The sequence below is a fragment of the Macaca thibetana genome, chromosome 6 (assembly GCF_024542745.1).
Source record: "Macaca thibetana thibetana isolate TM-01 chromosome 6, ASM2454274v1, whole genome shotgun sequence".
Lineage (NCBI taxonomy): Eukaryota > Metazoa > Chordata > Mammalia > Primates > Cercopithecidae > Macaca > Macaca thibetana.
This window is the reverse complement of record NC_065583.1, coordinates 167014483-167037442: the sequence shown is the minus strand read 5'-3', so window position 1 is coordinate 167037442 and position 22960 is coordinate 167014483. Positions and strand designations below refer to the sequence as shown.

General features: G+C 42.4%; 2 protein-coding genes and 1 long non-coding RNA gene across 3 annotated transcripts in view; 2 read left to right on the top strand and 1 right to left on the bottom strand.

Annotated features, from left to right (window-relative positions):
• LOC126956839 (uncharacterized) overlaps nucleotides 1-14064 on the bottom strand; it is a 74333-nt gene extending 60269 nt beyond the window's left edge. Inside the window, exons 1-2 of the long non-coding RNA XR_007726494.1 lie at nucleotides 13668-14064; nucleotides 11768-11987 (exon numbers count right to left, since the gene is read on the bottom strand). This is a non-coding gene — a long non-coding RNA (uncharacterized LOC126956839). The remainder of the gene's footprint in view (nucleotides 1-11767; nucleotides 11988-13667) is intronic.
• ROPN1L (rhophilin associated tail protein 1 like) overlaps nucleotides 1-22960 on the top strand; it is a 918600-nt gene that overhangs the window by 146078 nt on the left and 749562 nt on the right. The gene's annotated exons all lie outside the window — the stretch shown is intronic.
• CCT5 (chaperonin containing TCP1 subunit 5) overlaps nucleotides 1-22960 on the top strand; it is a 739483-nt gene that overhangs the window by 164126 nt on the left and 552397 nt on the right. The window lies entirely within an intron of this gene.

The window sequence follows — 22960 nt, the reverse complement described above, 5'->3', positions numbered from 1 at the left end:
CTCACTCAGAATACTTAGTACTCAACTGGAGGAATTTCAAAAAGATGAATGTCAGATGGTAAATACAGAAGAATAGAGGTAAATTGTGAAGTCAGACAGAATGAATCCAGATGCAAGAACATCAATTCGTTCTCACAGTTGCCTGCAAACTACAAACTAAACACAGTGATTAGAATGTCTATTTCATGTAAACATGTTAAATGATCGAACACGTAAGTTCAATCAGAGATGCAATTAACTCTGCACACCAAAAATCAAAGTGATGAAGCTGAGCGTTCACGAATTGAATCAGTTCCCTTCGACGCTTTCATGCTCCCATTAATATGTAGCTGATGCCACTTTCTGACTTCTAAGGACGATTTATTCCTCTGAGGAAGATTTATATGAGTTGAAATGATACATTTCTATTTTATTACTTGTGCCTCCTGACCTTGAGCCACTACCAAATCACAGAGATTCACATCGAAAGCCAAAGTCAGATTCTGTCACCAAAACGCATGGTCTCAGGGATTCTGCGATTTTTTTTTTCCTGGCATCTAAACTCTGTCTGTAAACACACTGTCCCTGTGGACTGTAATTACTCACAGAAGGACCAAGTGCTGCTTTTATGAAGTCTCTGATGTTTGCCGTATCTCTGGACCGTCATGATAGGAACCTGATGAGTTGAAAGCTGAGTGCCCGTCAGCCACCTTGTCTTTCTTCTTTCTACAAGCCTATATTATTTTAATTGCAGTATGCTGCTGCTGATTCTTAACTACTTTGCCCTCTACAAAGACATTATTAGCTAAAGCCCTGTAGCATCTTTGAAGTAATGATTCATTTTTTTCTTAAATCAACATAAAGTTAGCGGACTCCCTTGGGCATTCTTAGTCCAACGAAGAATCACAACTATGCATCCCTGACAAAAAAGAAGCAATCCTGTTTTTTTCCAAAGTTCTTCAGAAAAAAATATCCCACAATTTATCAGGTAATACATTCCAGTGTCTTTATTAACTCAAAAAAATCTGGTGTTTAATCTCATGCCAATGTGTGAAAAACAGAACTTCACTATACCTTACAGAAACAAAGCTAATCCATAAAATCCTGAACACAATGAGACATTTCCTCATCTGTTCCACCACTGTCTTCTCATCAAGATTCTGAGTGTGTTGATTTTTTAAAAATGACCCTGATTCAGTATCCAGCTTAGGTTTCCTAACATTGAAATGGAATCATTCATCAAGGTCACAATTACAAAATAATGAGGTTTCCAGACTAGAATCTATGTGTTTACCTAGTTTCATTATAGGCCCAATTTAACAAATAATAGAAATTGTGATCTTAGGCAATATAGAATTCTATTACAGACCAGTCATAAATTCATGGAAAATATACATGCCACCCTGGAGGTGCCCTTTACTATCCTTGCACCCATTTTCCACCCATGGACCCTGTTTTTCACCCATGCACTTGGCCAGGAAGCAGTGAAAAAGATAGATTAAGAAGGCCATTCTCAGGAACTCAAATCTATATCACATGATCACTCAGGAGCCTTGGGATATAATGCACTTGTTTGCTAGGACACCCATAACAAAGTACCACAGATGGAGTGGCTTAAACTACAGCATTTTATTTGATCACAGTCCTGGAGGCTAGAAACCCAAGATCAAGGTGTCAGCAGGGTCAGTTTCCTCTGTGGACTCTCTCCTTGGCCTGTAAATAACCGTCTTCTGTCTTCATGTGGCTTCTTTCTGTGCACGTCTCTGTCCTAACCGCCTCTTCTTATCAGGATGCTGGTCATGCTAGATTTAAGACCCAACCTAATAACCTCATTCTTAACTGAATTACCTCTTTATAGACCCTGTTTCCAAATACAGTCACATTCTGAGGTTGTGGGATTTAGGACTGCAACATATGAATTGTGTGCAAGTGAAGTGTGGGGACACAATTTAGTTTGTAACATAGAGAAAGCATCAGCATTGCAGCAACATTTCTCAAAAAATGATGGAGTTGTTCAACACTCCTGACACAGGTGAAACCCACTGGCAAATTAGTTTCTCAAAAGTAGAAGTGGGAAGAACAAATTATATTTCCCTATGTGTGTGTGTGGAGAAGGGGAGGCAAGGGATTCGTGCTGAACAAGATTATTATTTCATTAGCAACATGTCATGTGTGCGCGCGCGCGCACACACACACACACACACACACACACACACACACACACACACACAGAGTCTTATAATCATATTCATCTGTTTCTTCTTGGACCCCTCCTTTCAATGAAATTCCTTCTCTTTACCCATCTGGCAACAAGACGAATTGCAGCTTTCCTAGCTCTGGGTTGAGTAACTTTGAGTTACTGCAGGGAGAAAACCGCCTTTCTGACAAGAAGAATGAAATATGAAGGGGTGACTTTGGGTGTTTCAAAACTCCTCCTCAGCATCTTACAGATATCGCACGTGCTTATAACCTGGTACAATGACAAAGGGGGAAAAATGCCTGTTTCTCTGGGAAGCAAGAAACCAACCATCAATAGACTGACATGAACTAAAGGAAATCTAAATGCTAGAAATGATCAATGATGATTAGACAAATACTAATTTTAAAGCATATCTATGTGTATTGACTGCAAATGCTTTTGTAAATTTATTTCTTCATATATTGAACAATTTTCTCCAATTCTTACCATAACAGTTTTTCACATGTTCTTTATGTTTTATAAGATAACTAAACTTTTCCCAAACCAATTTACACACCAAAATTGTAGTTCCTCTTCTTTCTTGCAGTCATATTGTTACTATTTGTAATCAAAATTTTGCAAAAAGTAAAAAGAATCTTTTTTTAAGAATGAACAATTTCTTAATTTAATATAAAGTTTCTGTTAGAGTGAGATATACAGGGGCAAAACTGCCCAAAAGGTCAGTTTATGTAGATAATGAAACAGAAGTTAGATTTCCCATCTTCAGAAACATTTAGGAGGATGTTGAGCATGAAATCTACTCCTAGGGCTGTATGCTTTAGGTTCTCTCATTTCTCCAAGTCAGCCAGTTTCAAGGCCATATTCTTCTTCTGTTTCCCTTAAACTTTCGAATACTCTTCCAGATAAACATCTATCAAAGACCTGTCCAATAAGTGCCAAATACTTCTAACAGTTTTGCATGTGTGGGTGTAAACAAGGCATTTATTCATTAACTACGTATTTATTAAACTCTTACTCTTCTAGGTACTGTGCTAAGTCACTGCTTCTGAACCAGGGAAAATTTTGCAACCCACCCTCAGGATATTTTCAATGTCTGCAGACATTTTCATTATCACACTGGTTGGGGGAGAGGGTTGCAACTGGCATCTAAGTAAAGACCAGAGATGCTGCTAAACATCCTAAAATGCACAGGACAGCCCCTCCACCAAAGAAATATCTGGTCCAAACTGCCGTTGGTGCCAAGGGGGAAAAACTATGTAGATCCTTGAAAATAAAAAAGAAAGTCATAGATAAAGACTGGAAATGATTAGAAACCCACCCTGCTGAGCCTGGCCTAAATTGTCAAGCAGAAACTATGAGTTAAATAGTTACTGTTTCAAGCAAATACGTTTGAGGTTGATATGTTTCATAGAAATAGTTAAGTGATAAAAATTGTTAATTAAAACAATGGGCCTGAATGACAGCACCCAAAATGATGTTGTCACACCAAAAGAGATAGGGCAGAAGGATAGAAGGATGGAACGCTGGTGAGAGGCAGGTTTCAGAGGACTGGTGGAGAGACAAAGAGGAGCCAGCAAAAGTAAGGGCGTTGCGGGTGGGGAGTATCAGATGGAGGGAGAAAGAAAACAAAAAAGACAGAGATAAGGGAGTCAGCATGAACAGTTACAGGAAAGGAGGGGAAGGCAATCAGATGAAAGGGAGAAGCCAGAAACAGAAGTATTAATAGGAAGATCCTGTTAAACAATACCTCCTTTAACATCACACCTTAAAGAAAAAACAAAGCTAGACTCCAGGAATCTGTTTTTAGGCACAGGGACCAGGGTTGGGCTGACACTTTACTGGCCTCCTGAGAGAATGAGCAGATAATTGGGATTCTGGTCAGTGTCCATAATACCAGAATTAAGGGCAAATCCCTCTGCCAACAGCTGGAGAACTTCCTCACTGGGCAGTGAGGACATCTCATGTGTAGCCACCAAGATTTCATCAGGCCCACGGCTTGTCACTGTAAGGAGCCCTTTCAGGTGTGATACTGTTAGGTGGGGCTATAGATTTGAAAACTTTTCAAATCAACATCCTCCAAACAGAAGGCTGAATAAAAAACAGTAACTAAGTCTATAATATTGATGGGTGCTTTAGGCAATGAAGCTTATCCGACAGGTCCAGCAGGCATTTGATAGAAGGGCACTTGTTCCAGGGAGCCTGTAGAGCAGCCACGAGGGCACCCACTGGTGAAGGGAGCAGCAGGGCCACATGGAGAGAAGAGGGGGATTGTACCTGCACAGGGACTCCAACACGTATACACAAAACACCCCCCGATCAGTAAGAGTGATAAGAATGAAGTAGACCAATCCGGTAAGCTATGAGGGCCAGCCATTGAGTAGAACTTAAATGACCACCAAGAAACCATGAAATAACAAAGTCTTGGGAAACCCTGGCATTCCTGTCGCTCTCCATGTGAAGATTCAGAGGCTTGCTTCCATTGTGTCTGTGCCCACAACTGTCCTAGGTCAGCTGGAGTGGATGAGGAGGCAGGACTGGGTGTTAGAAGGAGATTTTATTCACAGTCTTCAAAGGTAAAGCATAGCTGCTCTTTTAACTACTAGACTAAATGCATACTCATAGAACAACTAATATCCTAAGTTCAAGATTTTCTTTAGGAGTGAGAGGTTCAACTTTGCAGTAATAGAAACTGACTCCAAAGTGGTCAAAATTATAAAGCTGATTTGTAGTAAAATCACACAAAATATTAATTTGCCCTGGATCCCTAGTCTAGAAAATTTTTGACTGCACTATGTTCTACTGAAATTAAACAGGAAATATTAATTGGCACTGTGATAGGTGAATAAATTAAGGGACAAAAACTGAGGTGCAGCGATTTCCCTACAACTAGACACAGGTAGGATGAAATTCAAATCCAGATCATAAGTGTTGGACCCCTTGAGCTTAAGAGTACCTTAATTTTTGTTTTATGTTATGTTCATCTCAATTTTCTGCATTACCATTTCTTCCCTCAAAAACTTACACCTCCCCAGAGTATCTTCTTTTTTTATTGACCCATGTTCTTTATCTACTTTCTGCAGCAACAGCTCCACTGAGGAAAAAAAATCAGATATTACAAATCTAATTTAGTAACATGAAATAGTTCCCATGAGCTGCAGGCTGGCTGCTTGTGAGCTGTGGTGAGATTTAAGTATTTAAATGTATATGGTTAATACCCTCAAAGCACAACAAAAGGCAATTCATGATGAAGAAACCAAATAAAGTCATTCTAAAATTGCAGATTTTTTAAGAAGCAGAAGCATACAGATGTAAAAAAGGACAAGGAAAAATAATGGACAGATAAAATGAAAAATTAGTTCACACACAAAAAAGTATTAGACAAGTGGCCAACTAATATACAACTGAGGTTCACACTTATAACAGAATGCAAATAAAATTCTAGTTTCTCATTTTTACTATCAGATTGCTAAAGATTAAGAAGTTTAATAACACTCAAGGATGATAAGAGAGTTGGAAAACAGACATTTTCATACATTCTTAATAGACACGTAAATTGGTGCAAATTTCTTGAAGGAAAATTTGGAAGGAACTATCAGAATGCAAAACGGACGTGCCCTGTGGTATTACCAGTTTACTTCTAGCAATCTATCCAACAGGGGTATGTGCACAAATGAACTTACAAGTTTATTCATTGCAGGATTATTTGTAATAGCAGAAAACTAAGCACAAGCTAAGTACTCATTAGTTGTTAATTGGTTGTTCTTCTTCAATGGGAGAAAAACTATACAATCATTCCGTTTTTAATGGAAATAAATGTATACGTCTTCTTAGGGCTGAAACTTCACACTAGAATTACTGCAAAACAATTCCCACAACAATTCAGAAAACTGCTTGCAAGACATCCATGCATGTGTATAAAGAGGTTTATCTGTGCATGAACCCTTCATAGACCAACACCAGAAGACTATTCAGAGTGGCTATCCCTGGCTAGAAGTTCTAGGGTAGGTGTGAGTAGAAATGGAAGATGATCTTTAATTTGTATACTATGCTCCTTTGTCATCTTTAAATTATATTTTGCAAGCATGCATGTATTGCTTTTCTAATAACTAAGCTATTGAACGAAAAGAAGTCACACTGCTTCAGATAAGTAAACTAAAATTAAAATTCAGTTCTGATTGATTGTATCAAATTCTAAGTGTCATTTTGGTCCACTGAGTCCTGAGCCCAGGGGATTTTTAGAGTCACCAACTTTGCTGGTGTGTCTGAGATTGAAGGGTTCATGGGATATAAGACTTCTAATGCTGGCCAGGTGCGGTAGCTCACGCCTGTAATCCCAGCACTTTGGAAGGCTGAGGTGGGCAGATCAACTGAGATCAGGAGTTCAAGACCAGCCTGGCCAACACAGTGAAACGCCATCTCTACTAAAAATACAAAAAATTAGCCGGGCATGGTGGTGCGTGTCTGTAATTCCAGCTACTCGGGAGGCTGAGGCAGGAGAATCGCTTGAACCTGAGAGGTAGAGGTTGCAGTGAGCCAAGATCGCGCCATTGTGCTCCAGCCTGGGAGACAAGAGTAAAACTCCATCCCACCCCCCAAAAAAGACTTTCAGTGCTAAAACTAAAGCAGTTCACGGATGAGGAAGTAACCTTACTGGGCTTGGTGACAGGAAGAGACCTGGGTGAGTGAGGTTCTTCTACAAAGACCAAATTCCCCTTGGGTGGATCCAACAGATTGAATGGAAGAAGCTAGAAGTCCCTTTGGCCCTCATACCTAAATCACATTCTCCAAAATCACTTCTTTTAGAAATAAATACAATGTTCTGATCTCCAGCAGAACTCAGGGAGAGAAGATGGGTTTTATTTTATGAGCCTTCCTCAAATCCACAACAAATAATTATATACCCGCTACTACACACTAGCACCATTTTTTATGGTGACAATTCAAATGTCCTCACCTCACTTTTCAGGAGTGCTGAGGCTACATTGGGCCAGTGAGGAAGGGAGGACGTAGGGCCCTGGCCATACTCAGAACCAGGGGAGCTGGCCTGGACTGCAAATCCACAACCCCAAACCCTGGTGCCCAAACCAGGCTCTATCACGCCAAGATACATACAAGTAGGAACTGTCCAGCGGGTAGACGGGGTCTTCTGAGCAATTCCCGGACTCTCAGAGGCATTCATGGCTCCAGGTGCTCTCTCCTATTCTAAGCAAAACCCAAAAGCACTGGTGGGGACCAGGCTAGTGAGAGTTAGACAAAATGTCCATGCTCCAGGGAATGATTAAAGGTTTTAGGGAAACCATCTTTCTCATTAAGGGAGATAAAACATCAGAAACCAAAGAAGATGTTGAGTTGTACAGACATGAAACCCTGTAGTATCTGAGTAGATGAGAGGGTAGGAGGGAGACAGGCAGGCAGAAAAATGGAGCTCAGAGGATATTTGAGTGCTCAGAACTCATCCCATGCTACACGACGGAAAGCAGAGAGGAAGTCTTGGTCCACTCCCTGGGTGCTGCTGGGGAGGGAGCTGCAGGCATGGCAAGGCCTGGCTTAAGCAGGTAGTGGAATTTTAAGCTTCTGCTTCCCCGACAGGGCAGGGCTGGAGAAAGCTGGCCCTGACATTAAAGGAGTATTTTTGAAATACTAAATGATGTGGTTTTTTTAAAAATATTTTTTCTTCCCTTTATTTCTCTCGATCCCAAAGCGTCCCCCATGCACATAGATATTTATTAGTTACTCATCTTACTCTTGCTTCAGGATAGAGATGAGACACAGTGAAGGACAGAAAAATCCTAAGCTCTTTAAGGTTCTTATTTCTAACAGCAGTCGCTGCCCCAGAGCCAAGAGAGGATCTTAGGCAGAGACAAAATATCCAAAACCTCAACAGGAGATGGAATTTTCTGAAGGCTCGGGAAGGATTCCCTCAAGCTGGTGGTGGAGCTGGGAGAGGAACGAGAAGGCAGGAAGATGGGAACAAAGAGATCCATGAGTCCTGCAGCCTCCCAACTCCCCAGCACACTCCAGGCCCAGGATGACATGGCAGACCCTCAGGAGGGAACAATAGCAGGCTACGCCCATCCTCATCATCCAGGACTCTCAATGGCCCATCAGACATTTCCATCCCCAAGTCATCTTAAAAGACCAGAGAACTATTTGACTTGAAGAAAACATACAGCCGGAGCAAAGTGCTGATGTCGGGAGTTCAAGACCAGCCTGGCCAACATGGTGAAACCATGTCTCCAGTGAAAACACAAAAATTACCCAGGCATGGTGGCATGTGCCTGTAGTCCCAGTTACTCAGGAGGGTGAAGCAAGATAATCGAGAATCATCTGAACCCAGGAGGCAGAGGTTGCAGTGAGCCAACATCGCACCACTGCACTCCAGCCTGAGTGACAGAGTGAGACTCTGTCTCAAACAAAACAAAACAATACAAAACAAAAAGGCACTTTTGCAGCTCTTGGTGCAAGTCCTCCCCCGAGCTTTTGTTCCGTGTAACGTCATGGAACTGTGGCCCAACTCAGGGAGGGAGATGGTGCAAAAGAACTGAGGCCAAGTACTGTGCAGGAGCTGCAAAGACCCCACGGATGCCCCGTGCCACTCGCTGGCTAGAACAACAGTTTGCTCACAGCCTCTCCCTGCAAACACATGTGACTCTGCCTGGAGCTTCTTCTCACCAGAGTTTCTGGATGAACTGACTCATGGGCCTCAGTGTGAAGCTTTACCTCTAGTGTTTAATGAAAGTGAGGAAACAGAAAGGACTCCACCATGAATATTCTGTCTTTACGGTGCAAGCTCCTGGCTGCATAGATCAGCATGTGAAGGCAGCCGAGGAAAATGAAACAAACTTCAAAGTCCAAAGAGGAAAAAAAGAAGGGCCCATAGAATATTCTTCAAATGAAATTAACTGACCAACAGATGCTCTGAGGTTTTCAGGCTACTCAGCTTAAATCAGAGGGAGTGTATGCTAGAGACGGCAGGCCCTGCTTGGTTGCAGACTGTCACTTTCTTTTGGTTCTCAAGTAAGCATCCTTGAGGTGCTGTGCCGCAGAGCAGATTCAATTTTGTTCACTTAATTTTCATCTCTCCTACATGGTTTTCTTCTACAAAAATGGAGACACCATTTTCTTCAAGGGCCATTTACCATATAAAGAAATACATATAAAGAGAGTAAAAGAAAATTAATATAATCTAAGGCAATGGATTTTCATCTCTCCTTTTAGGCAGTCTGACTTCTGCATACATTGATTAAAAGCTCCACCAGCGTCTATCACATACTATTTATACAGAAGCTTTATCACAAAACAGAAACAAATGGTCTTTTTTTTTTTTTTTTTTTTTTTTTTTTTGGTCTTCATGACTGCTACCTGGGTTCAGGCCACCCTCCTTTCATAGTTTTTATCTTACCTAGCATTCAACCATTAAATCTTGGGGTTTGGAGATAAGGCCTTTCTCTCTCCCCATGTATGTCAGAAATGCTTTCAGCAGAAAGTCATGGAATGCCCAACCTGTGCTGACTTAAACTCCTGACATTTATTGCTATGTAACAAAAAGTTCTAGGTTTGATTGGCGGCTCAACAGTATCTCCAAACACCCAGGCTCTGTCTGTTCCCCAACTTAGCCACATCAAGCATAATGATTTCTTACCTCACTGTCACAAAATAGCTGCCACAGCTCCAGGCATCATGCTCCCACATGGTTATATTCAAAAGCAAGAAACTCAGGGAGAAACCAGGGAAGTGAGAGTGCCTTTATCTTTCAGCTCTTTCTTCTATGGAGGGAGAGCATTAGGACAAGTACCTAATGCATGTGCGGCTTAAAACCTAGATGATGGGTTGATGGGTGCAGCAAACCACCATGGCACATGTATACCTATGTAACAAACCTGCCCATTCTGCATGTGTATCCCAGAACTTAAAGTAAAAAAAAAAAAAAAAAAAAAAAAGAAAGAAAAAGAAAAAAGAAAAAAAGAAAAGAAAACCCTTTCCAGAAATACCTTCCACAGACTCACTCATTGGCTAGTAGTGGGTCATTGTTTCAATTATAGGGCCTCACCGATTTTATTTTTTAAGTCATTGCCAATTCAGTTTCTTTCTCTTCTTTCTAATTGCTGCATTCCCCAAATCATCATTCTACTGAACCAATATCCTCCTAAAAGGTCCCTGCCTCACATCTACCCTCCACACCAATGCTACTACAGTACTCAATAAGGTGGCCAGTCCTCAAGAGGCCCCTGTGACTCCTGCCTCCTGGTATTTATACCCTTATCAAGTCCTCTCCCACATGGTTGGTGTGGCCAAAAGAACATGGCAGAAGTGGTGGGATTTTGCTTCTGAGGTTAGACGATAAAAGACACTGTGTTTTCCGTCTTGGTCTCTCTCATCTCTTCTCTGAGGACAGCCAATGCAACATTTTGAGGATACTCAGCCACTCTCTGGAGAGATCCACAGAGCAAAGATGGATGCCTCCTGTTCAACAGCTGCACGAGAGATCTTGGAGGTGAATCCCCACCCAAGTCAAGCTCTCAGCTGACATCGTAACTAACACCTTATGAGAAGCTCGAAGCTGGAAATACCCAGCTAATCTGCTCCCTAATTCCTTACCCATAGAAAATGTGAGATAATAAGTGTGTGTTATTTTGAGCCACTAAGTTTGAGGGTGACTTATTATGCAGTGATAGATAATGAATTCACTTACTGTGAAATTGTCCTGGTTAAAACTTATAAGTGGTCTCTATCACTTACAGCAGAGAACCTGCCATTGCCAGCAGGTGAGTTTTGATCCACAGAGTCTTTTGAAGTATTTTGAACTGATGTTTCAAACTTGGGAGATGTTGAACAGAAATCAGAACATCTTGCCCCCCAACTGTGTGGGGGCATGATGCCTGGAGCTGTGGCAGCTATTTTGTGACAGTGAGGTAAGAAATCAGAACATCTGCCAACCACAGAACACTCAAGGCCTGGGCCAGAGGATTGAGTGCCTCCTTTACAAAGAGCATGTGCTCCAACTACCCATGGCCTGGACCAGAGGACCGGCTGTCTCCTTTACAAAGAGCATGTGCTCCAACTACCCATGGCCTGGACTAGAGGATCAACTGTCTCCTTTAGAAAGAGCATGTATGCCAACTCATTGAGTTCCCTCCACTCACCTAAGGCCTGGGCCAGAGGATTGGCTGTCTCCTTTAGAAAGAGCATGTGCTCCAACTACCCATGCCTGGGCCAGAGGATCGGCTGTCTCCTTTACAAAGAGTATGCTCTCCAACTCGTTGAGTGCCCTCCACTCTAATTCCCCCAATAGCAGTAAGGACGTGTCATAGTTGCCACTTTTTGATGCCTGCTTGAACCATTACTTTAGTTATGTCTGAGATATAATTTTGTGAACCCATGTCACTTCCAAAAATGGGTAAACAATAGGAAAGGAGGGAAGGAGGGAAGGAGGGTAGGAGGAAAGGAAGGAGGGAGGGGGGAGGGGAGGGGAGGTAATAGAAGTTGGGAGAACATCTTTCTTTGTTAAAGAGAATGTTTTCATCTTTTAACATGAAAACAAAGTATCTAAGAACTATAAGCAGGTCTCAGTTCACTCATTTATCTTACCTGCCTGGTCCCTTTAGACATCAGTGTTTATGATCCCAGGTCAACGGGGCAATGGTGCTTCATAAGCACAGTCCAGGTTCTCTGGAATCCAGCCCAGACCACCAAATCTTGCTGGCTCACCACTTTTTGACATGGCTCCCACTGTGATGGTTAACATCATGTCCTGACTTGGCTGCGATATGGTGCTCAGTTGTTTGGTCAAACACCAGTCTAGATGTTGCTGTGAAGGTAAGTTTTAGATGTGATTAACATTTAAATTGGTGGAACTTAGTAAAGCAGATTATCTTCCATCTTGTAGGTGGGACTCATCCAATCAGTTGACGGTCTTAAGAGCGAAGACTGAGGCTTCTATAGAAGAAGGAATTCAGCCTCAAAACTGCAGTACAGAAAGCTTGCCTGAGTTTCCAGCTAGCCTGGCCGGCCACGTGGAATTCAGACGCCAGACTATAACACTAACTCATACCTGAAATTCCAGCCTGCTGGCTTGTCCAACAGATTTTGTTCAGCCCCCACGTCATGTGACTCAATTCTTTAAAGTAAATAAATGTCTCTAGCACGTGCGCTGTCTCTCTCTCTCCTTCCTCCATTTATTACACACATACAGATGGGTGTGTGTATGTATGAAAGGAATGTGGGAGGGTGGGTATATTAGTTAGGGTTCTCCAAAGATGCGGAACAAAGATACAGAACCAGTGGGAAAGATAGATCTTTGTGTATCTTTGGAGAGCCCTAACTAATAGACCCACCTCCCACATTCCTTTCATACATCAGACTGCCAGTTTCTATCCTCCATGTCCTTGGTCATGCACTTGGCCCTAGTTATGCCACCCCCTGCCACAAGGCCATCTTGCCCTCCCATCGCCCCAGCAATGCATTTTCCTTTAACTCAGTCCAGCTGTCCCCCTGCCCAGGAAGCTCCCCGTGACCACGTTTTTCTCCCCGATGACGCTCATTTGTGCAGATCCCTCTCAACCCACACATTAGGTTGGAACATGACAACTTCCTTTATGTGGCCTACCAGAAGAGGAACTGTGTCTTCTTCTGTCAAATGAATGAATAAACAAAGGGATGAATCCCAACGTGTTATTACTGAGGAGGACAAACATAATAATCTTAGACAAAAGTAGTTTTATAGAATTACCATGTAAATCACTATAGAATAGAATAAATGCTTTGCAATTTAGGGGGAAACAGAAGGATTTTCTGGGCTTCTGGCAAAGCTTTTTCCTAACTAAATCATTTCAGGCACAGCTTTTGCAAATGCGTCTTCTGCTGGTCATAATTATGCACCTCCCACCCCCCACTGCTTTGAATTACTTTGTGCTAACACCAAAATTGTTCCACAGAGAGTCGGATTGATTTGCTGAAATGTGATGAGGAGAAGTGGGATAAGAGACATACTTCACATGCGACACCCATTGCTAGCACAGCTGTATTTCTGAGAAATATATTTCCGTCTTTTGGCTCCATTTCTTTTGTAGTTTAATAACTGAAGTACAAAGCTCATGAAAGCTGGGAATGTGTTGGAAGGTCAGTGAGGAAAAATGCACGTGGTGCAGTTAGGAGAGACAAGGGAGTTAAAATAACGGGAGAAATTGATCACTTATGATCTTTCTGGTCAGTGGTTTATGGCTAAATATCTGTTTCAGCTGAAGACCAAACACTGGCTCACAGCCACCAAAAAGTAGAACAATTAAGAAACTCAGCAAGGAGAATTCCTTTTGTACCTCTATTATAAGCATATTTTTTATTTAAAATTATTTTATGTAATGCCAATAGAGTAATACTTCATGTCATTATATAAAAGTAATGGCAATGGCTAGTTTCGCCATTGGATGACAGTCCTACACATTGGAACACATTTTCTCACCTAGCAGAAAGCCGTGCCTGCAGCACTCACCAAATGCCTCCTACAGTATCTTCCTCATGTGCACAAATGGCTTTATGTCAGAAATCAACATCCACTGAGACACCAGAAATTTGAACAGGTCCCTGAAGACAGGTTGACTGCTTTTCCTCCCTGTGGCACAGTCATTTGCAGTCTTTACTTGGTATTGCATCTGTAAATGGGATGTAGATAATATCTCCATCATTTCCAGGGAATATAGTGTTATCCACATCAGCGTTCATGATAACAAACACGACGTCCCAACTGAACTTTTTAATCAGGACTTTTGGGAGAACCAAGTCTGTTTGAGTTTAACAGATGCATTTGATGTTGTTATCTAACCATCTGATGCTGTGATGAAGCACAGAACGCAGGCTTTGTCATCAGCCAGCGCTACACCATACCCAGGGCTGGCCTCACCAGATGTGTGATCCTGGGCAAGACGTTTTGCCTCTCTGACCTGCAATACTCTGCTCTATAAAAGGAGGTCCATAAAAATCTCTTTGGAGGATCAATATGAAAATCAGAAACAATAAATTCAACTATTTGGAATAGGGATTGGCACGTAAGAGATGATAAAAAACAAAAGAAGTGCTTGTAATAGAATATGGCTGACACTATTCCTGCTGGTTCAGGATTCTGGCTGAAGCTTTAAACTGAGAATGGAAGAAAAGCCTTTCAGGTTCCAAAGGAAAGTGCTAAACACATTTCTCAGTACTTCTGAAAGATCGAAGAGCCAATCTAGAAACCAAACTGTGTGTCTAGCATGATACCTGCAATATGTGTGCAACATGCAACTTGCAGGTCTATACACCTATATTATGTGTGTATATGTACATACAGTATCTAGATACACACCTAGACATATGTAAATAAAGCTCATTAAACAGAATGTGCCAATTTGTCAGCCAACGGGGAATTGATGTGGATTCTCCCTCCATCATGAGAGAGGGAACTAGGGTGCTTGCCCACCCTTTCAAGCTAAGGTAAGGGGACTCCAGGAAGATATGTCAAAAGAAGCTACTCACACTTCAAGAGGGAGAGATCGGCACCTTGCTCCCCAGCACAGCCCAAATGCACTACAGACTGAACAAAGTGTAAAGGCGGCTCCTGAAAGAACTAAACGTGTGTGTGTCTAGGAATTTGGGGCATATGGAAGCAGAGACTGCTGCTTCTCCTATTCTGAATAATTCTGAAGATGGGAAGCTGGCAGGAGCAGGGCACCATAAAAGCCAGGGACTGAGGACACACTTGGGGATGCTACAGCAGGTGGTTGAACCTCACAGTTTGAAAGCACTCACCCAATCGGGCATCCTGCTGGACTGAGGGCTCCCAGCACCAGGAGGCTGTGGGTATGAGGCCAGTGGAAGCAAAAATAGAGGAGAACTGCAAAAGGCTCTCCATACAGATTATTGATTTATTTGCAGAGGCTTCTGCGGGGCCACTAGGCAACCACAAAGGTGCTCCCAAGGGAGGGCCAGCTTTGGGGGCCAGTCACATGCAGAGGGGATAGGGCAGGTGAGTTTCAACAGCCTCACATACAGGAGACTTGTCTTCTTTCCTCCAATCTATTTTCCCCCAACCCCTGCCCTGGAGAGGTGAGGAGAAGGAGGGACGCCGCAAGCCGGGGAACAGAAGAGCTTTGAACTGGATGGGAGACTGAAGCTTTCCCTCTACCTAGACTGTTAATACCTGACAGTGAATCTTCTCCACAAACTGAGTCAGAGCATCAAGAAGGCTATGAACGAACCTCCCTGAGATGCCTTCAGTGAGCAGGGAAGGGAAACCCAACAGAGCAAGATTGAAATACAAGTGGGAGAAAAGTAAAGCCATTTCCTGTTTGTATACTTCAGCCTTCAGAGGCCACAACAGACCAGCTACATACGATTATGTTATTTCGGAGCCTCCAAATGGAGTGACACCTACTCTTTTATTACCAATCACCAAGGCGTGGAAGGTGGGGAGAGGAGTCTGTGGCTCCTCCGCTCCATCTGTTTGTGGCTAGCACGTTGACTTCAACACAATGTGACTTAGGTACCCAAATTATTATAGTATTGGGACAGGCAAGTGTAAAGGGGTCCCCAGAGAAAATTCCACCAGCCTGCTCACTGGGAGGAGTGTGCAGTGGGGAGGGGCCTTGGGAAAGCAGGGAGCAGCCTGGCCTCTTCCGTTCTGGGGTGGGGAAACTGGGATTCAATCTGTGAGGCAGGAAACCAGCTAGCAGGACTCTGGTTTTGCTGAGAGTCCCTGTTTCCCTTTGGTCCCTTTTCACTCAATAAACCCTGCCCTTCTCACCCTGAAGTGTCTGTGAGCCTAATTTTTCACAGTCGTGTGACAAGGACCCTGTTTTTAGCTAACTAATGAGAAAGTCCTACAACAATATAGTGGGACAACACCCAGGGACAACAAGCAAATTCATCCCATCCAGATTCTACCAAGTCTGTAAAAAAAAAAAAAAAAATATATATATATATATATATACACACACACACACACACACACACACACACACACACACATATGCTTACGGCTACTTCCAAACCTCTTTTTCTCATAATCACCCAAACCTAGACTAATGGATTCCCCCATTTCTGCTCTCGAAATTTCTCCAAACACGTCCTTTTCTCTAGAGGTACAGAATTCCTCATCAGCTGAATATGTACCTTCTCTTTGCACTGTAATCTATGATCATGCATAAGTCTTTCTCTGAAGGGGGAAAAAAGGACAACTTTTGACTTGAAATCCAGCTCTGGATTTACCTAGAAGTCAAGCTTTTTAAAATATGGTCCTCAGGGTTTAGAAGACAAGGGTGGGCTAATTCTGAATCTCAGCCTGCCTACAAAACCAGCCATACAATCGATAAGGAAGACAGATAAAGCCACACAGGACTCGTGCCTTCAGCATGACCAGACAACAGAGAACTCTGCAACCTTCAAATTGCCTGAAAGTAACAAATTCCAACAGAGCTCTCACCACCTACTCACAGCTGCTAAGAGCCTGTGGATGCAGAGAGCAGAGAGGGAGGCAGAAAAAAGAGCTCAGAAAATAAACAGAGGGAGCAGAGGGCTGTGAGGAAGCACAAACTTGCCCTAGAAAGAGGAAATGAAATTGTCAATGCAAAATAACCCAATAGCAGTCAGGACTTGGAGATTAATAGGAAGGCACTGGAGAGTGGGTGGAGCCAGAAGGGGTGGCCTCAGAAGGTACTACTTGTGGGGGATAATCAGATCTAAAGAAAAGATCTGATGCCCCTTGGAGATGAGACAGAGATGGGAAAGAAGGACTTAACGGGGGGGAATGAGGAGCCTGCAGAAACACAACAGTAAACTGGAACAAGTGGAGAGACCCCTTGCTCTTGATTTGGAGGTCTCAGTGTTATCAAGATGTCAATTCTCCCTAATTTATAAATGTAGTGCAAGACCAACAAAAATTCTAAGGAGCTTTTTAATGGTGACAGACATGTTAGAAAACAACACACAGGAATATCTAGGAAAACATTAAAAAGGAATAACTTGGTGGGGGTGAGAAGGGGATAGTACCCCTAGCAGATGTTAAAACATAATAAAGACTCCCCACAATTAGAACAGAGTGGCATTGGCACATGAATAGACTGACATCAAAGAAACAATAAAATGTCAAGGAAAAGATGAAAAAATAGAATTTCCATTTGGAAAAACATAAAAGGAGATCCATCCCTCAAACCCTACATAAGAATAAACTCCAAATGAGTCAGAAATGTAAATGTAAAAATAAAAGTACATATACCAGAAAAAAATAGATAAATTCTTCTATAACCTATGCATATAGTAAAAGGCTAGGTCTGACTTAAAATTTAAGTGCAATAAAATAAAATACTAATATGTTTATTTGCATAAATTAAAATTTTTAAAAAGGTTGTATGGAATAACTACACCAGTAGTAATTTTTTTTTTTTTTTTTTTTTAGGTGGAGTCTTGCCCTGTAGCCAGGCTGGAGTGCAGTGGTGCGATCTCGGTTCACTGCAACCTCTGCCTCCCAGGTCTCCCAGGTTCAAGCTTTTCTCCTGCCTCAGCCTCCCGAGTAGCTGGGACTACAGGCATGCACCACCATGCCCAGCTAATTTTTTTGTATTTTTAGTAGAGACGGTGTTTCACCATGTTGGCCAGGATGGTCTTGATATCCTGACCTCGTGGTCTGCCCCCCTTGGCTTCCCAAACTGTTGGGATTACAGGCGTGAGCCACTGCACCCAGCAACCATAAGTAAATTTTTAAATGACAAAACAGAAGAAAAATTGGCAACAAACATTGCAAATAGAAGAATTAATGTCACTAATGTACAAGGCACTTTGCAAAATCAGGGATCAAAATATCAAAAGTTCTACAGAAAAATGGGCAAACACATGAAAAACTATTCATGAAAAGAAATACATGCATGGCCTAGAACCATATGAAAAGATGCTCAACTTTGTTTATAATAAAAGTACACCAAGACACTGGGTACAGTGGCTCACACCTGTAATCACAGCGCTTTGGGAGGCTAAAGCAGGAAGATTGCTTGAGTTTCAGACCAGCCTGAGCAACACAGAACCCCTCATCTCTACAAAAAAAAAAAAAAAAAAAATTCAGGCTGTTAGTGGAAAAGGAGGCAAAGTTTTTGACCAGGTGATCAAAATTACACCACCCATGTGAAGGACACAGCATGTGCTTCCAGAAGCGATGACAGAGGACACAGTATCTTCTATGCAGCGTGCTGTCAACCCAATCACAAGGAAGCTTCGGTCAAGCATAAAATAGGGAGCATTCTGTTTAAAAATTGAAGAGGCTACTGTATTCAAAAAAAAAAGAATCAACGTCTTAAAAGGCAAAGAAACATTATGTAATTGTTATAGATTAAAGTAGGCTAAAGAGTCACGACAATTAAATGCCATGCCCAGTCCTGAACTGAACCCTATACTGGAGAGAAAGTGTTACAGAAGATATTAATTATTATGTTTACTGAAAAAATTGGAATATGGGCAGTGGATTAGTTAAAGGTATTGCATTAATGTGTGTGTAAATCTATAGTGTAACATCATTAGTGTATGTGGTTATATTAATAAAAGATATTTTTCTACTTTTAGGAAATACACACTGAAGTATTTAGTAGGAAGGACCATGATACACATAACTTATCTGCAAATGATTCCAAAAAAATTGTGTGTGTGTGTGTGTGTGTGTGTGTGTGTGTGCGTGTGCGTGTACATAGAGAAAGAGAGAGAGATTGAGAGAATATAAATGAATCGAATGGGTTAAAAACAAGTGATTCTGGGCAAAGAATGTAAGGATGTTCCTTGTACTATTTTTGGTTTTGCAACCTTTGGAGATGTAAAATTATTTTTAATAAAAAGCCTAGAAGTAATACTGGTTTCACTCTTCACTCTTCCCACTTCCTCGCTTTTGTCTACCCTGCAATTCACTGTCACCAAGCCTAGGTCTCCACTCTTCCACCGAAAACTATTCTGACAAAAGGCCCCAATGTTTCCCTAAATGGGACATCCAACAGGAGTTTTAAAACTCTTCTTCTTGCTTAGGTTGGTGGCAGCAATGGACTCTTGTGGCTTCTTGCTGCTGCTTAAAAAGCTACACTTCTTAGACCTCTATGCTATTTTCTTTTCTTGCCTTCATAACCACTCCTCTCTGGCTTTCCTTTCTTTCCTTTTCTTCCTCTGCTCACCTTTTAAATGTGAGTTTCCCAAGATTCTTTATTTAGATCTCATCTTACTCAACATTTCCCTGAGAATATTCTTCCATTTTTATGGCTCCAAATATCCTAAACTGGAGAGGCAGTTAAATAATTACTAAAACTCGATTAGTATGAGTATATTACTTAGCTCTTGCTGTATGCCAAACCACCACAAAATCTCTGTAGCATTCCACAAAAAGCGCTTCCTCTCATGGATCTGTGGGTTGTAGAGTTTGGCTCATCTGGGCTGGGCTTTCCTGGGCATGGCTTTAAGCCGCAGGGTGGGCTCATATCTCCTTAGTGGGTTTCTCACCCTCTGTGGAATGGTGGGCGAGTTGGGACGTCTTCTCATGGCAATGGCAGGAGGCAAGAGAGCAAATTGAAATGTGGAATGTACCTCTGAAGGCCTAAGGCCAGGACTGACCCACTGTCATTTCAACCCACATTCCTTAGGTCAAAGAAAATCATAGTCAAGTCTAACGCCAAGGGGAAGGGAAATCTGCTCCATCTCAGGCTGGAAGGATTCAGAGTCTGATGAGAAAGAGAGTGGCTGCAGGGAAGGCTGGGGAACTGCACCTGTCTGCTGCAGTAGGAATGTATGAACTAACTTGGAAACTGTTTCAACCTGCCCTGGCAGGAAAGGATGAGCTACGGGGACCAGAGTTCCTCAAGGTGAGGCATCAACAAGGACAGATGAGAGGGAAGAAGCAGAGAGAAGCAGTCCACCTTGAAGATTCACTCAGTGAGGAATTTTAAAACCTCTGCATCTCAAAGGTTTTCAGATTTTCTTTCCACCCTGGCATTTTCCAGGGAGCCCCAGGAGTGCCATGCTCCACTTGCAGGGCTGCTGTGCCCATTTCTCTTGTCACATTCCCTTAGACAGATGCAGCAGTTGTTGCAATGCTGGAAAATCTAGAACATGATGTGCTGTTCGACTAGGGCTGCTGCAGCGCCCACCCTGCCTGCTGCAGGGCAGTTGCTAAGAACTGTGAGATGCGAGGTTTCCCTTGCCCGTGTGCAACCTGCTTACCTATATAAATAGACAGCTGATCAAGCCTTTTTTTGGCAAAGATTCTCTGACAGGGTAGGAGCAAAGCACATGCCAGCAAAGGGCAAAGGAGCTCTCCATAGTCTATCTTTGAGGGTTCTTGTGAAGTTACTATGTTTGACATGAAGGCTGCTTACATTTTTACATGTATTTGATCTCGTTAAAATGGTCCAAAAGAAAGTGGTATATGAAAGTACGTTCTGAAACCAGAAACATGGAGCATGATACTTCAAGCTACAGGCTCTGGAGTCAGGTGGGTGTTTCCCGGTGCTGCTAGCCAGCTTTGAGCTTAACTCTCCCAAGGGTCATCTCTTCATCTGGGAAGCATGGCCAACGCTAAGTCACAGCATTATATAAGAGTGAAACAAAAGCCTGTGTGAAAACCCCTGGTGTCCTGACTAACCCACAGTAGGCGCTGAATGAATAAAACCTTTGAAAGGTGTTGTCATCATCATCATCCTTTGCAGCATTGCTGGACCTTTTTCTTTTCCTAGCTCACCTCCTACAAATGTGTTACTCAATTGTGACACATATGTTTTTGGACATTCTTAGTTTACAGCTGCAAGTGATATTGAATATTGCAAATTAATTGACAGTTTAATGGCTTAGAGGATTTCTCTTACTTTGGGTAATTGGAAAATAGGAAATTAGAGGAGAAACAAATATGATATTTGAGTATTATTTGTGAAATATTTCATTTCAATAAAATTTCATGTATTTTCCAAAAAATATCAATTTTTTCTTCTCTACTACCTTCCACTTACCCAAAATAAAACCTAATAAGCAATAGTAATAGTCAACAGTCAAATATTGACTAACTTATGTTCTAGGCAGCTTCTAACATAGTTCCCAAGAAACCCTATCTCTTTATAGGTGGCCAGACCAGTAACTTAACTTGCTACTTCTAAGAAGATGTTTTAAAAGACCCTTCCTTATTACTGTCTCTCTCTCTGTCTTCTTACTTGCTCACTCTGATGGAGCAAGCTGGCATTTTGTAAACCTAAGGGTAAAGGAACTGATCATGATGATGGTCCCTGGCCGACAGCTGGTAAGGACCTGAGGCCCTCAATCCAACAGCCCAGGAGGAACTGCCACCAAGAGGACCCCTCCCCAGGGGACCCTTGAGGCCACCATGTCTCTGACTGCAACCTCATGAAAGACTCAGAGCCTCTGCACCCAACTTAACTATGCCCAGATTCCTGACCCATAGACATGGTGAAATAATAAATGCTGTCATTTTAAGCTACTAAGGGTAATTTTTTTACATACCAATAGATAACTGATACGACTACATTGTACTAACACTATTTGGAAGTTTAGATTTAATCTACGTAAGATGGAAAGGTTAAATTTGCTGCTTTCTGGAGAAACCCAATGGATCTCTTTGGAGACAAAATGTTCTCTTTCCGTGTCCTTTGGAGCAGGGGTTGTCGTGAAGAATTCTTCTTAGAAAGTGAAATGCTAAGCTTCAGCATTGTGGGTCAGCCTCAAACTTGCAAAGCAAAGGTTTAGATCTCCATATTCTTTTTACTTGTGTTCAGTAGTAAATCTTCCTGTGTTATCTTCCTCCTTTCCATTGCCTGAGCTATTGTCTGCATTACTGATCCCTCACACAGCCATCTCAGCTTACTACAGAAAAATACCTCCTGGTATTTAGAATGTTTAAAGCACTTAAGCAAGCATATTCACAACCCATACTGATGCCAAGGCTGAATAATTGGGCTTGGACTATGCCTGGTACCATGACTCCAGATGAAGCCCTAGACGACTGCCATCAGCTCTGCTTTGCCCATACTGCTTACATGGAAGTGGTCATTTAGGCCGTGAAATGGCCAGACAGAGGAGCTCACCACTGAGAAGCCTCTGCTGCATGACAAACCCCCTGCCTCAATGATTGTGCTTAATTCTTGAGTGGGCAACCTGCCTCTGAAGCAGATGGACAGAGTGAAAGCAGGATGGCGATGGAGAACGAGCACAGAAATATTTCAGTCTAGGGTCATATTGGCATTTGGGAGCTTGCCACCATCTGCTGTCCCCAGGTTCTCAGCTTGCTAATCCAGCTTGCAGATGGATTGACATTTTTCAATTTCTTAAATTTTGGGAAGAGTTTTGGTGGTTCTCTGTTGCTGCCATGAAGACTGTGCCTGTTCTCTGTCAAAAGGCAGCCAAGGTCTATAGCTAAGGCGCCTAGATTCTACCACTTCATTATCGCGGGCTTGGAGTCTTTTCCTGAGGGGAGAGTGCACTGATAATTGTGGGCTGCAGGGCAAAAGCTTATTACCTGTCTTCACATCGTGTCACATGGGCCCAACAGCACATTGTTATAAAGAGAAGACAATAAATTTGAAGAGATGAGGCCAACTCCTCTCAGCTCCTCACCTCCTGCCACCCCTGTTCCCTGTGACTGACCAGTCATGGACAGTACCTTACAAACACTTCCCCTTCCCAGGGCTCCTTTCCTTAGGATCACTCCCAGGTGTGCGGTGCCAGGAAGAGGGGAGATGCCCACCCTCACTGCCAAGGAGAGGCAGGAGTATGCCAGGGCACTTGGGTGCA